Source organism: Capra hircus (genome assembly GCF_001704415.2).
Source record: "Capra hircus breed San Clemente chromosome X unlocalized genomic scaffold, ASM170441v1, whole genome shotgun sequence".
Lineage (NCBI taxonomy): Eukaryota > Metazoa > Chordata > Mammalia > Artiodactyla > Bovidae > Capra > Capra hircus.
Genome location: NW_017189516.1, coordinates 41,603,621 through 41,617,642, shown reverse-complemented (window position 1 = coordinate 41,617,642; position 14,022 = coordinate 41,603,621). Strand labels below are relative to the sequence as shown.

Sequence of the window (14,022 nt, the reverse complement as noted above, 5' to 3'; positions counted from 1 at the left end):
TAGTATTGCTGATATCTGTTTGTAAATGAGCTGTAATCTAATTGGCCGTAAAAAAAAAGCAAGCACTTACAAATAAAATAATTCTAAACACAGGAGAAATTAACCTAAATGAATCTTAGGTTCATGTGAACTGGAAAATATTCAGTATTAAATACCTGATAATTAATATTTGTTTATTGATCTAACTAATGTAGACATGTCTAAGAGTATTTAACATTAAGCAGAATATTTTCATCGTGCCTAGGTTTAATATAAGTTAAATATTACTATATGTTACAAGTTTGTCGGCAAGGAAATTACCTTGAGTGAAGAAACTTCTAAAAAATGTAAATGAGATATGAGCTTTTAGATAAACTCTATTACGAATAATTATGTTTTAGGAATATCTGTCTAAAGTAGTCACTCCAGATTGGGGTAACTTGAATTTCTTAGGGTTGTGCTAAACTAAGTGTTGGAAGTCTAGGTCATTTCCAAATAAAATAAGATTTTGAAACATTTACTGCTGCTGCTGCTAAGTCACCTCAGTCATGTCCAACTCTGTGTGACCCCATAGACGGAAACCCACCAGGCTACCCCGTCCCTGGGATTCTCCAGGCAAGAACACTGGAGTGGGTTGCCATGTCCTTCTCCAATGCATAAAAGTGAAAAGTGAAAGTGAAGTCGCTCAGTTGTATCCAACTCTTAGCGACCCCATGGACTGCAGCCTACCAGGCTTCTCCGTCCATGGGATTTTCCAGGCAAGAGTACTGGAGTGGGGTGCCATAGCCTTCTCCTGAACACTAATTTTCTCTTACAGAGAAACTAAAGAGATTTGGGATTAAAAATGAATGATGTTTGGTGCCATCCTAAAATGTTCTAAGAAAGCAAAGGTTTTAGAAATTATCACTGGTATTTATGCTCACCAATCTATAAAATGCTAATATAAAAGTCAGTTCTTGGTTGCTTAAGGGAAGTAGGAAGTATGTTTTCAGTAAAGAAGGTATGAGGAATGGAATTGCATTTTGTGAAAGGAAAAGGAAGTAAGCCTGACTTTTGGATGGAGGAATACAGTAATGGGTACAGAAAGTGATAAAGTTTGTGAAAAGTGAAACACGAGGAAAGAGTTTTGTATATGGTTAGGAGTAAGTTTAAAATGAAGTTAATTAAGTTTACCTTAAAGAAAGCTGGTGTAAAAATTTGAATTTAACTTTTCTGTTAAGATAATACCTTTTCTTCAGATTCTGAACTGCCTTTGATAATAGATTTAAGTTTCTTTATCTCTTAAATGGGCGTTCATTGGTAGGACTGATGTTGAAGCTGAAACTCCAATACTTTGGCCACCTGATGTGAACAGCTGACTCATTTCAAAAAACCCTGATGCTGGGAAAGTTTGAGGGCAGGAGGGGAAGGGGACGACAGAGGATGAGATGGTTGGATGGCATCGCTGACTCAATGGACATGGGTTTGGGTGAACTCCAGGTTTGGTGATGGACAGGGAGGCCTGGCGTGCTGCAGTCCATGGGGTCGCAAAGAGTCAGACATGACTGAGTGACTGAACTGATGGCATCTGAAACCCACAATGTTAAAAAACACAACTTTTGTAATAATACTGAGGATCATCCCACTGATCTTCCTAGAAAAAAGACCTCTAATTTCACTAATAAGAACATGAAGGAGGTTAAGAAATCTCCAAAACAGTTGGCTGTTTACATAACTAGAACAGTTGGACAAGCTGTGAAAAGCCCAGATAAACTATGTAAGGTGTATAGAAGAAAGAAAGTTCATCATCCTATTCAAAATCCTTGTTACAGAAAAAAGCAGCCCCCTAAAAGTAGGGGCTGTGTCATGGCAAATAAAGAAAATGAACTGGCTTGTGCAGGCCACCTCCTTGAAAAATTACGGCATGATGTCGAACATATTTGATTAACTCCAGTGATTCTGGCTCTTCACAGACAGAAAGCTCATCATCAAAATATAGTGGCTTTTTTTCTGACGTTTCTCAGGACCGTGAAACAATGGCACAGGTTTTATTCAGCAGGAATTTGAGATTGAATGTAGCTTTAACTTTCTGGAGAAAGAGAATTATCAGTGAACTTGTAGCATGTTTGATAGGGAACGAGGACCTTGGAGTTGTCGTGGATTGCCTCCCCGTGCTCACCAAGAGTTTACAGGAAGAAAAACAGTACATCTCACTTGGCTGCTGTGTAGATGTGTTGTCTCTGGGAAAGTCACTACTTAAAGGCAGATTTGAAGAATATATAATAATTTGATTTAGACAGGCTTCAAGCAGTCATTAAAAGGTGGTGGTCAGAACTATCATCCAAAACAGAAATTGTGAATGATGGAAATACTCAGATTTTAAAACAGCAATTAAGTGGGTTGCGGGAACAGGAAAACCATCTTACTTTGGTTCCAGGATATACTGGTAATATAGCCAAGGATGTAGATGCTTAATTATCACAGTTGCATCGAGAGACTTCATCTATAGCATTTGGCTATTCAAAACATCCCTGGACTATACGATTTCCCAAAAATATCCCATCTGAGAACTATGGAAGAAATCAAAACCATTTTTTCCTTTAAAAAACCGCATAAGGAAACCACTAATGAAATGCTACCAAGCTACTTCACATTCAAGTGGAAAAAGATCCAGAAGGAGCAGCTTCAGCTTCAATGAGGTGAAAGTGCACTACGAGGTTGTTCATCTTTGCTGCATTTGGGATTTATATGGTTATTTCACAACATTGTTTAAGAAGTACTGGGTCTTAATGCAATCCTGCATAAGAATATACTATGGGAAAAATAAGACAGGACTTATTTCTAGGAATCACAAAGACCAATCATCATTACTTTTTTTTTTAAAGAATGTGTTTTAGAAGAAAACACTTAAATGTGTGCAGCTACTATTTTATGTTGAAAAGACTTTGAAAGTTTAAACCATTATAGAAAATAATCAGTACTAAAAATTTTTTGTTGACACTGAGATACTCTGTATGCAAGCTGCCTTAATTATTAATAAGCCAATGTGTATGATACCAATATCTGTTTAAGAAAAGTAAAAGCAACCATGCTTCTGGCATGATAAAATCACGGAATTAAATCAGAGGTTTCCATTCATGTAGAATGTTGTTGTTAAAACTTATTCCACACCATTCTTAAAACTTGAGAATATTTTCAGTATCTCTGATTTTTTTTTTGCCAGAATCATGTCATGTATGTATGTATGTTATTCCTATATGGAAGAAAAAGATGAATCTTTATTTGTATGAATGCTTAGCTGGAAATGTCTATGGATCTGACTAATTTATATTCACTATTATATATAGATTTCTGATATTTTCAGTTCTGTATCATTGAAGTTTTCTTCATTTGAGGAAATTCACTAAATATTTCTTTAAAAAAAAAGTATAAAAAGGCCATCAAAATAGTGGTAGAAAATAGTTCCAATACTTATAACTTAGAAAACCTCTTATCTTGAGTATGTTTTAAAAGCCACTATAAAGCCCTAAGAAAAAGAGAGACAACCCAATAGAAAAATGAGTAAGATAATTGAATGGGTACTTCACAAAACTGAATTACATAATGGCTATTATGTCATGCCTTTTATGAACATATAAGAGAATTTAAGCCTCATTAATCAGTGGACACAATGTGATATCACTAGTCATCCATTAGAATAGGTAAAGTGAAAAAGATGGAAAACAGAGAAGATGAGGATGTGCAGAAGCTGGAATTCTCATATACAGCTGGGGACAGATAGACCACAAGCACTGTGGGAAACAGCCTGGCCTTCCCTATGAGCTGGCAATTCAACTCCTTGAAAATAAATAAACCATAGGTATACGCCACAACATGGATGACTCTCACAGACAGAATGCAGAGCATGACACAATCTATGCTGTATAATTCCACTTAAATATAACTGAAAAGAGTCTTCCTAACGATCTATGGTATTTAAGTGAAAGTGAAAGAGAAGTCGTTCAGTCCTGTCCGACTCTTTGCAACCCCGTGGACTCTAGCCCACCAGGCTCCTCCGTCCATGGGGTTCTCCAGGCAAGAATACTGGAGTGGGTTGCCATTTCCTTCTCCAGGGGATCTTCCCAATCCAGGAATCGAACCCACGTCTCCAGCATTGCAGGCAGACGCTTTAACCTCTGAGCCACCAGGGAAGCCCACGGTATTTAAGGATTCATGAATAAGCTGAAAAGCTATAATGAAATACAAAGAATAGTTATCCTAGGAGTCAGGGTAGTGGTTATTTTTTGGGGGAAAGAAAGTCATAGGAAAAATGAGGGTGACTTCTAGGGTCCAAGCAATATTCCATTTCTCAGACTGGCTGGTGGTTACATGGATGTTTGATGCAAACTGTTTAGCAGCACATTCATGCTGTGTGCATGCTGTAGTAAGCATGCTCTATTTGATAACTAAGAAAATTAAAAATTAAATTTGAAAAATTATTCTTGTTTTTTCTTGTGTAGTCTCTGGATATGTGCCACATTTTATATTACTTTATTATTAGTTTTTCTCTTCTGAGTATGGTCTTCCTGGCTAATTGCAAGGGGTTCCTGTAGGTGGGGACGGAATAGATAACATTCTAGTTTAGCTGGTTTTCCCTGCCACTCTTATCACTTGCTGTAAAATCTGGTTGCCTCCTAAAAATAAGTCTTGCTCCAATGATTCTCCATGGAGCCTCAACTGCCTGGTTTCTGTAAGCTAACTGAATCCAACAAGCAGCAGGACCTGAGAGAGGGCATGGAGAAGAATCCTGCTACCACCTGGGTCTCTCTCAGTCTGCATTCGGTTTTATAAAGGAAAGTAGCTTTTGCCCTTCAGCATGCATTCCCCAGTCTTGCTAAGTGTATTTTCTGTAAGTGATTTCTGAGAGATACAGTGAGTGCAGCCACACTCACATCAGAACATACATCTTATACATGAAAAATAGACCTAGGGGTTGATTTTGTCTCTGCTCTTCCTAGCTGAACATGGGAAGTTCCTTCACTTCCACGTGAAGTCCTTTTTACAAGAACTTTCCCAACCATTGCAAGTGCATTTTTTTATTTAGCTAATTCTATCACAGAGAGAAATTTTCAATTTACTTTGAGAAATTTACATTTAAGAAAAATGCAATGTATCTACCATCCAGTAACTGAGAGTATATAACCACCAACCAAGTGCATATTTTTTCCCTCTTTATATTTTCTTGCAGGATTCTTATTGAGAAGAGGCTAAACTGAGACCTAGAAGAATTACATTTAGAACATTTGATTGTTTTTCTTTTCAAAGAAAAACATGTTCGTTAAATCCTGATGATAGTAAAAGAGCAGATGTAAAGAAAGAAGAGAGCTAAATGTTAAGACCTTGCTCTGCATGGAGGTTCTCTTGTTGCACATTATTGTTTGTTTAATCTAATCTTTTCTCTAAGTGTTCCCTAAAATAGAATAACTTTCATTGTAAATATTGGACTGGTGCGCCACACCATTCCTTTGATTTAGAGTCGGGGGTATAATGAGAAGAAGCTATTAGTGACAGCTATTTCTATACCAGAATATTTGTCAGAAGCAATGTTTTACGGGAGAACAAACATCTACATGCTGCTATGAGTAGTGGTTTCTTTGACAGTGAAGTGATGATACTTCCACAAATGGTTACTTTTAAACTTGTCTATTTGCAGTGATTTTCACCAGTTCTACCATAAGAGGTAATTAAGGTGTGGTTCTTGACGCTGTTGTATGAACTTGGTCCATATGTGAGACTAAAGACTTGAGAGTATGGGCTCTCAAGTCAGAGCAACTGGGTTTAAATTCCAAGTCAGTCACTAGCTGGCTGTGTAAGAGATAGTAACTATGGTAACTTGATCTCTGAACCTCAGTTTCCTTATCTATGAACTGAAGAAAAACCTATTTTATGGATCATTGAGAGCAGTTCAACTAATAAGACAGGTATGTATATCTTTTACCCTGGTGTCTCGCACCTAGTATGTGCTCGATCAACGTTGGTTCTTACTATTTTGTCTAATATGGTTATTGTTACAATAAATTGATTCACTGTGATAAGCAAGCTCATATAACAAAATTCAGTTCAGTTGCTCAGTCATGTCCGACTTGGTGACACCATGGACTGCTGCACGCCAGGCTTCCCTGTCCATCACCAACTCCCAGAGCCTACTCAAACTCATGTCCATCACATCAGTGATGCCATCCAACCATCTCATTCTCTGTTGTCTCCTTCTCCTCCCACCTTCAATCTTTCCCAGCATCAAGGTCTTTTCCAATGAGTCGGTTCTTCCCATCAGATGGCCAAAGTATTGGAGTTTCAGCTTCAGCATCAGTCCTTCCAATGAATATTCAGGACTGATTTCCTTTCGGATGGACTGGTTGGATCTCCTTGCAGTCCAAGGGACTCTCAAGAGTCTTCTCCAATACCACAGTTCAAAAGCATCAATTCTTCAGCGCTTGGCTTTCTTTATAGTCCAACTCTTATGTCCATACATGACTACTGGAGAAAAATAACTTTGACTAGATAGACCCTTGTTGGCAAAGTCAACAAAATAAGACCCCCAAATGACAGCACCTTAACCCAACATGGACTGTTGGACTAGAAGAGATCAAGCACTGTGAAGGATATGAGATTTCATCCTACTTGCAAGCTAACTGGGTGGCTTGATGCAGTTTTGTGGATGTTGGCAGGTGGCAGAAGATTCCTAAATCAGACATGAAGGACTGATTTTTACTTTACTACACACAGCACAGTGGGCAGCATGAGCATATTTGGATCCATTTCCTTTGTTCTCCTCCCCGACCCCAAGCCTCCTGAGGGCAATGTGGAGCCTGTCAGGTGGATGCCTGTTTGCAGTGAGTTGGCAAAACAGGAAGAATCCTGTGTTGAAGCACTTCAAATCTTTTCGAAGGGGTTGAGAGGAAACCTGCCCAAACTTTGCCCCGATGGAGAGGTTATCTTTACTCTTCTTCATTGCTAACAAATCTTCCCTCTTCCCCAGAGGGAGATGCCATCTCTATTGCCCAAGATTGCTGGCTTACAAATGTCCTGGAGAAGCGAGTCTAGAACAAAAGCAAACAATGCCTCTACTCCAAAGATGTGCAGACACCTGAGAGAAACATGAAACATGGTCCCCTACAAAGACAAACACAGAGTGGGTGTGAAGAGGAAATAGGTGAAAAGGAGAGGGTAGGGTGATGTATAATTAAGTTTCTTCTTTGATATTCTTTTCTCCTTTTTATTGATGTATAATATACACATAGGATGATGCGTATGTCATGTTTCTACAATTCGACTTTCAAAATGGATCACAACCCAGATCAACAAAGAGCTGATCTCCTGCTCCCAGAACACTCCTTGTACTCTCTTCTAATCAATAACCACTCTCCAAGGGTTAACACTATTGAAGGGTAACTACTAACCATAGATTAGTTTTGCTTGTTTTTGAACTTAATTTAAATGGAACCATAGGATATATACTCTTTGTGACTGCTTCCCTTTGCAACTAGTTTTTTGTTTTACTTGACAATATTAGTGGTGGTGAGTATTTATAGATAGTATTTATCCATACTATTATATGTATTTTCCATGGTTTATTTTAATGCTGTATAATATTCCCTTGTGTGGCAATGTGGCACTTATCCATTCTACTGTTGATGAGCATTTATTTAAGTCCTGGCTTTGGATTATTACAAATATTGTTGCTATGAACATTGCAGTATGAGTCTTCTGGTGCGTATATATTTACATTTCTGTTGGGTATATACCTATGAGGAAAAATTCTAGGCCTGAAAGTTTTGAATGGGTTAAAATAGGCTAATGCCAAGCCCTGCTTTTAGAATAATAATTCCTCCTGGTTCTTTATTATTTGTCTCCAAAGAGTACATCTGCAGCAGCTTGAAACAACGTGCCACTCTACGTCCATGATTAAAATAAAAGAGTTTTTAGAAGCCAGTTTAAATTAGACATTCTCATCGGCCTACATGTGAAGTTTTAATTAAAATACATTCACATTAAGACTCCATCAGTTGAGCTATTCACTTTTGCTGCAAAACAAGCAAGGAGGCAAAGATAGACTTGAGGCATTTGCAGCATGCATACCCAAAAGTAGAACAGACAATACAGAAGTGGAAGCTAATATGGAAAGAAAATGTCTGTGACAGAAAGTCCCAGTCATGCTAGAAGAGCAGTTTAAGAAGAAATTGGTATGAATATATTCCCTATATTTGGAATACTCAATTGGCTGTGTGAACAAATAAAATGGTGTGAAAAGAGTGGGTTTACTGGTTAGATTCACTGAGCCAGGCGAAAATAGCAGGTAAAAACATTAATCCACAGAAGCAATTCCCTAAACAGTAAGATTCTATCTGCCAGAATATAGAAAAATAGGGAAGTTTTAAGAGCTGTAGCCAAATCCAGAGACATGAAAGGCAAATGAGAAAGCCATAAAGGGTAGAAATCAGGCCAGGTCTCTAAGGACATCTTTAAAAAAACAACAATCCACGAACCACATGTATTTCTTTATAGGACAAATGCAAGAAACCACAATCTGAAGCAAAAGAGTAATGCCGCTTGCAAAAGATACTGAAACGTCTACTGATAAGTGTTCATTAAATATCCAGAGAAATGGATCACACTGATGGAACTGACAGGGGAATCCAAGGAATCTATCTATTCAGCTATTTCCTTTTTAAGTTTTAATGTTTCCTCACTGCCTCACTGCATTTTGGGTTTCTCTTTTGAAAAGACGTGGGGAGGAAATGTTCCAAGGAAAATGAAAAAGGAATAACTTAGGCAGAATGAATTTCAATCACCAAAAGCCAGTGATGGGAAGGCCCTTCCCAGACAGAGGAGGTTTGTGTCAACTTACAAATGGGCTGGGGTGAAGGAGGACAGAGGTGTCACACCTGATCATTTTCCCCACAGTAGCTGCCTTAGGGACTGAACACACTGCCTTAGGGAAAGGGGCACATTTTAGTAGTACTAGTAGACTCAGTGCAAATGCTGTAAAAAATCATAAACTTTAATTTTGTAATTTGTATATAATTTATGTTTACTAAATTTATATTTACTAATATGAATGTGCTCTAAGCAATGGTTTTCCAAACTTGGTCCCTGGACCAGTAATGTGAACATCACCTGGGAATTTGCTAGAAATACAAACTACCAGTTGGGGCCCAGTCATCAGAGTTTTACCAAGTCCTCCAAGGGATTCTGAGTCATGCAAAAATTTAAGAATCATTGCTGTAAAGTACTCAAAGAATTCAGAAGAAAGAGGAAAATCGAAAGTTTCCATTCACCAGTACCCACTTCTCTGCAGGTAGCCTTGTGACCTGATTTGGAGTAAGACCTTTTCTAGGCTTTAAAAAATCCACATTCAAAACGGGTGAAGATATACATACATCACAAACATATTAGCAGATCTTTTTTGCTCTTTGTACTTCTGGTTGGGATTCTGTAAGGTATCAACATGTTGTCTCATAAAAGGTGAAACCCTTTAAGGAAAGGCTCAGTCTTGTTCTGTGAATTTCAGAAGCCTGATTGTAGTGTAACCTAAAGGTGATGACTCAGAGTAAATTTCCTTTGACGCAAGGATAGATGAGATTTTCTAGGCGAAAGCAGAGGGGAGCCAAGAGGAGAACTGCTGAGAGCTTACAGACTAGAAAGTCCTGAGAAGGGGTCCTGTGCCCTCAACTCTCACCCCAGCCCTCAACCAAACCCTTTGGGGTTTTTTTTGTTTTGTCTTGGTTGGGGGAGCTGAGAGCTTGGTGGCTTCTAGGAGCAAAAGAGCTATCTCTATTTTCTGTCCATTCATAGGGTTTGCTACAGTCTCCAAGGATTCCCCATGCCATTCTATGGAATGGTTGTGAAAGAAGGGCCCATGTTCTTGAGTGGGGTACCCTAGACTCTAGAGTGGTGTAGGATCTCAGAATGTCTTCCATGTGTATGAGAGTGACAAAGACATGGCATAGAGAGTGGGCACATGCAAAGAGACGTTACTGGCAGGAATGAGTCAGAATGCACAGACCTAAGTTACCTGGACCATAAAATATGCCCAGGGAAAGAGTGTGGCGATTTATTGCAGTAAGGACACTTAAAGAGAGTGAAAGAAAGTGAAGCCGCTCAGTCGTGTCCAACTCTTTGCGACCCCATGGCCAACTCTTTGTGACCCCATGGATTGTACAGTCCATGGAATTCTCCAGGCCAGAGTACTGGAGTGGGTAGCCTTTCCCTTCTCCAGGGGATCTTCCCAACCAGGGGATTGAACCCAGGTCTCCCGCATTTCAGGCAGATTCTTTACCAGGAAAGCCACAAGGGAAACCCAAGAACACTTAACATGAGATCTATTCTCTTAACAATATGATCCAGCAATCCCGCTTCTGGGTATTTAGGCAAAATAATTGAAATTAAGATCTCAAAGAAATAATAACATGCTCATGTTCACTGCAGCACTATTAACAATAGCTAACATATAGAAACAATATAAATGTCCATCAGTAGATGAATGGATAAACTGTAATAAGGGTAATGAATATAGATAATAATATTGTACTATTATATAACTATCTAATGTGATAAATATCACTACAATAGCATTTACAATATATAAATGTGTCAAAGTAACACATTGTACACCTTAACTTTACACAATGTTATGTGTCAAATATATTCAGTAAAAAACAGAAGTCAATTCATTTAAAATTAATACAAATATTTGTGAGAAACCAAAATAGCAAATTACTACATTATGACTATCTTTGCGATTTTTTTTCCTTTTTATTATTAATTATTATTATTTTTTACTTTACAATATTGTATTGGTTTTGTGCTTTGTGATTATTAATGAGTGGATAACTTTGGGACATTAAAGACCTGGGGGTAATATGAAATACACATGCAATTGAACATTACTCAGCCTTACAAAAAAAAAAGGAAATTCTGCAACGTACGACAACATGGATGATCTTTGAGGACAGTATGCTAAACTAAATAAGCCAGTCACAAAACGATAAATATGATAAATACCACTTATATTATGTATCCAATTCATAGACTCATAGAGCAAAATAGTGGTTGCTGGGGTTGGGGTGTGGGAACTTGGAAATACTGTAGAATATTTTAAATCTGGTAAGATAAATTCTCCCCTCACTTCTTTCTTTTCCCAATGAAGTAAAGTGAAGTGAAAGTCGCTCAGTCGTGTCCAATTTTTTGTGACCCAGGTCAGAATTCTCCAGGCCAGAATACTGGAGTGGGTAGCCTTTCCCTTCTCCAGGTGATCTTCCCAATCCAGGGATCGAACTCAGGTCTCCCACATTGCAGGAGTATTCTTTACCAGCTGAGCCACAAGGGAAGCCCTCTTTTCCAAATATCTTTGGCTATTATGTTTCAACCTTTCAAAAGAACATAAAATTTAACTTGTCATACATTATTAAATATCTTATTAAGAATTTTGTTTGCTACTGAATCCATGTAATAATTTGGTATATTTTTGAGGCATATTTGAAAATTCAGTTTTCAAATTGAGGTATAATTTACATATAACATTATGTTAGTTTCAGGTATATAGCATAATGCTTTGATAAGTGTAAAATTCATTATCACATAGTTAAATTTTTCTTGTGATGAGAACTTTTAAGACCAACTCTCTTAGCAACTTTAAAATACAGAATACAGTATTTTAACATGCTGTACATTTATATCCTCAGAAGTTATTTAGTTTATAACTGGAAAATTGTAACTTTAGACAACCTTCACCCATTCCTCCCACCCTTCACCCCGCCTTTGGCAACCATCAATCGATTCTCGGTATAGTTGGTTATTTTTTAATATTCACTCTTAAATTCATCATCATAGTATGACTCTTATTTAGATTTTCTTTTATGACTTTCAATGTTTTTTTCCTAAAATAGATCTTGCACACTTGTTTTTAATCTTATTCACAGGAGATTTTTGAAAACAGTTTTTCTTGCTATTGTGAGTGGGATATTTCTTTCATAGCAATTTTTTTGTTGTTCACTCAAGAAATATTTATTGATAGGTGGTATGAGTTCACTGTATTTGAAAGTGGTTATTTCTGATGCATAGCAAAACTTTAAGGACTTTGGTATTCTTATTGTATATCTGGCCACCTTTATGGGTTTCCTAATTGGTTTTATGGGTTTGTGGTTGGTTCTCTTGGATTCACAGTGTCGGTAAATTTTCATAATTTTTTCTTTTCCTTGCTAATATTTTTAGTTTTTCTTACATTTTAATGTCCTATTATATTGGCTAGGCTTTCCAGAACAGTGTTGTGGAGATAATGAGAATTCTTGTCTTGTTCCTACTGATAATAAGAATGCTATTCAAATTTCCCTGTTAACTATGACGTTTACTATAAGTTTCTGGTAGTTAGTCATTCTCAAGTCAAGAAATTTATATTCTTAAAATTACTGAGAATTTTTATTAGGAAAGTTTTTGAATTTTATCAAAATAATTTAGTATTGAGTAGAAGTAATATGATTTTCTATTTTGTTAATGTGATTAATTATATTAATATAGTTCTTAGTACAAATTATCCTTGCATTCCTGAAATGAACCCTTAGATCTAATATTCTTTCACTCCTGTAATTTTTTTTTTGCTCAAGTTTCATTTAAGACTTCTACGTTTATTTTTGTGAGATTGGCTTACAAGGTTTTATAAGACTTGAATATCAGGGTTATGCTAGCCTAATACATTGGCAAACTTTTCTTCATTTTTTTATGCTTTAACAAATTTTAAGTGGAAAAAATATTTTCTGTTCTTGATGAGATTGGTAGAATTGACCTGAAAAACTAATTGGGTCTGTTACCTTTTGAAGGATGGCTATTTTTATTACTTTCTGAATATTTTATAGCTATTTACCCTTTCAGTCTATCTTTGTCTTCTTCAGTCTGATTTGGGAATTTATATTTTTCTAGGGAATCATCCATTTTATCTGAAAGGAGCAGGAAGCTTGCTGAGGATCCTCATGATTTCCAGTGAAATAAAAAATTTTCTTGGGCCTGTTACTCCTTCAAGGAACTGATTTTCTTTTTTCTTTCTCCCCTTCACATTTTTCCTCAGTTTGTTTCTGATGTCCAAAAGTTGCCAGGCTCTGTTCTGCTTTTTTTTTTTTTCCCCAGCCACAACTCATGCTGCAGAAATCCTCCCTTCAGCTCTTTGGAATTGCAATTTACTCTTCTTGTTCCTCTCTCAGTCATCATCCAGTCTCCTTATTCCAGAAATGCCTTCACATTTTGGACCACTTTTGTAATTCCTTTTTTTGTCTTCTCCAGTACCTGATAGCAGTGCTTGTCAAACTTTGAGGTATATACAATCACCTGAGGATCCTGTCAAGATGGAGATTCTGCTTCAGAGGAGCTGGGCTGGACCCAAGAATCTGCATTTCGATCAATCCCAAGTGCTGCTCTGGGTCCTTGGACCACATTTTGGATAGCGTTGAAAGGAGCCTTGAAGATCCCTTGATGTAATTTTCTCAAGGGTTAAACCAACAGATTCATAGTGGTTAAGAGCCATGTATCTTTAGTAGTGTTTAATCCAGGTCCTACTTAATATATCATGTTGCTTTCTACCAATTTGCCTTTAGGTCTTTGCAGATAAAGTCAAGTGAAATGAGAGTATATTCCATTTACATGTAATGCCTTTTTAGTTCAACCATACACTATGTATCTCAACAAAAGGAGTTTTCTTACACCCAATATCTTCAAGGATAACAGTAAATTTGTCTTCATGCTCCTACCCTGATGAAGGCCACTTAGAGAAGAAAGCAATGCTGCTGGTGTCAAAAAGACTAGATTACCATCACCATCATCCTATCACTAGTACCATTCTCATGCTAAAGCATGCTCCCCCCACTCCTGACCAATCTCTCGGTTTGTTTCTAAACTACATTCCAGTAACTTCATTGTCTTAAACTTATACATGCTGGAAAGTGAAAGCTGCTCAGTCGTGTTCAACTCTTTGCAAGCCCATGGACTATACAGTCCATGGAATTCTCCAGACCAGAATACTGGAGTGGGTAGCCTTTC

The 14,022-nt window shown here is 37.3% G+C and overlaps 1 pseudogene; it reads left to right on the top strand.

The window, feature by feature from the left end:
• Positions 1-1,539: 1,539 nt before the first annotated feature.
• On the top strand, positions 1,540-2,562 carry LOC102175014 (annotated as a pseudogene).
• The last annotated feature ends 11,460 nt before the right edge of the window (positions 2,563-14,022 follow it).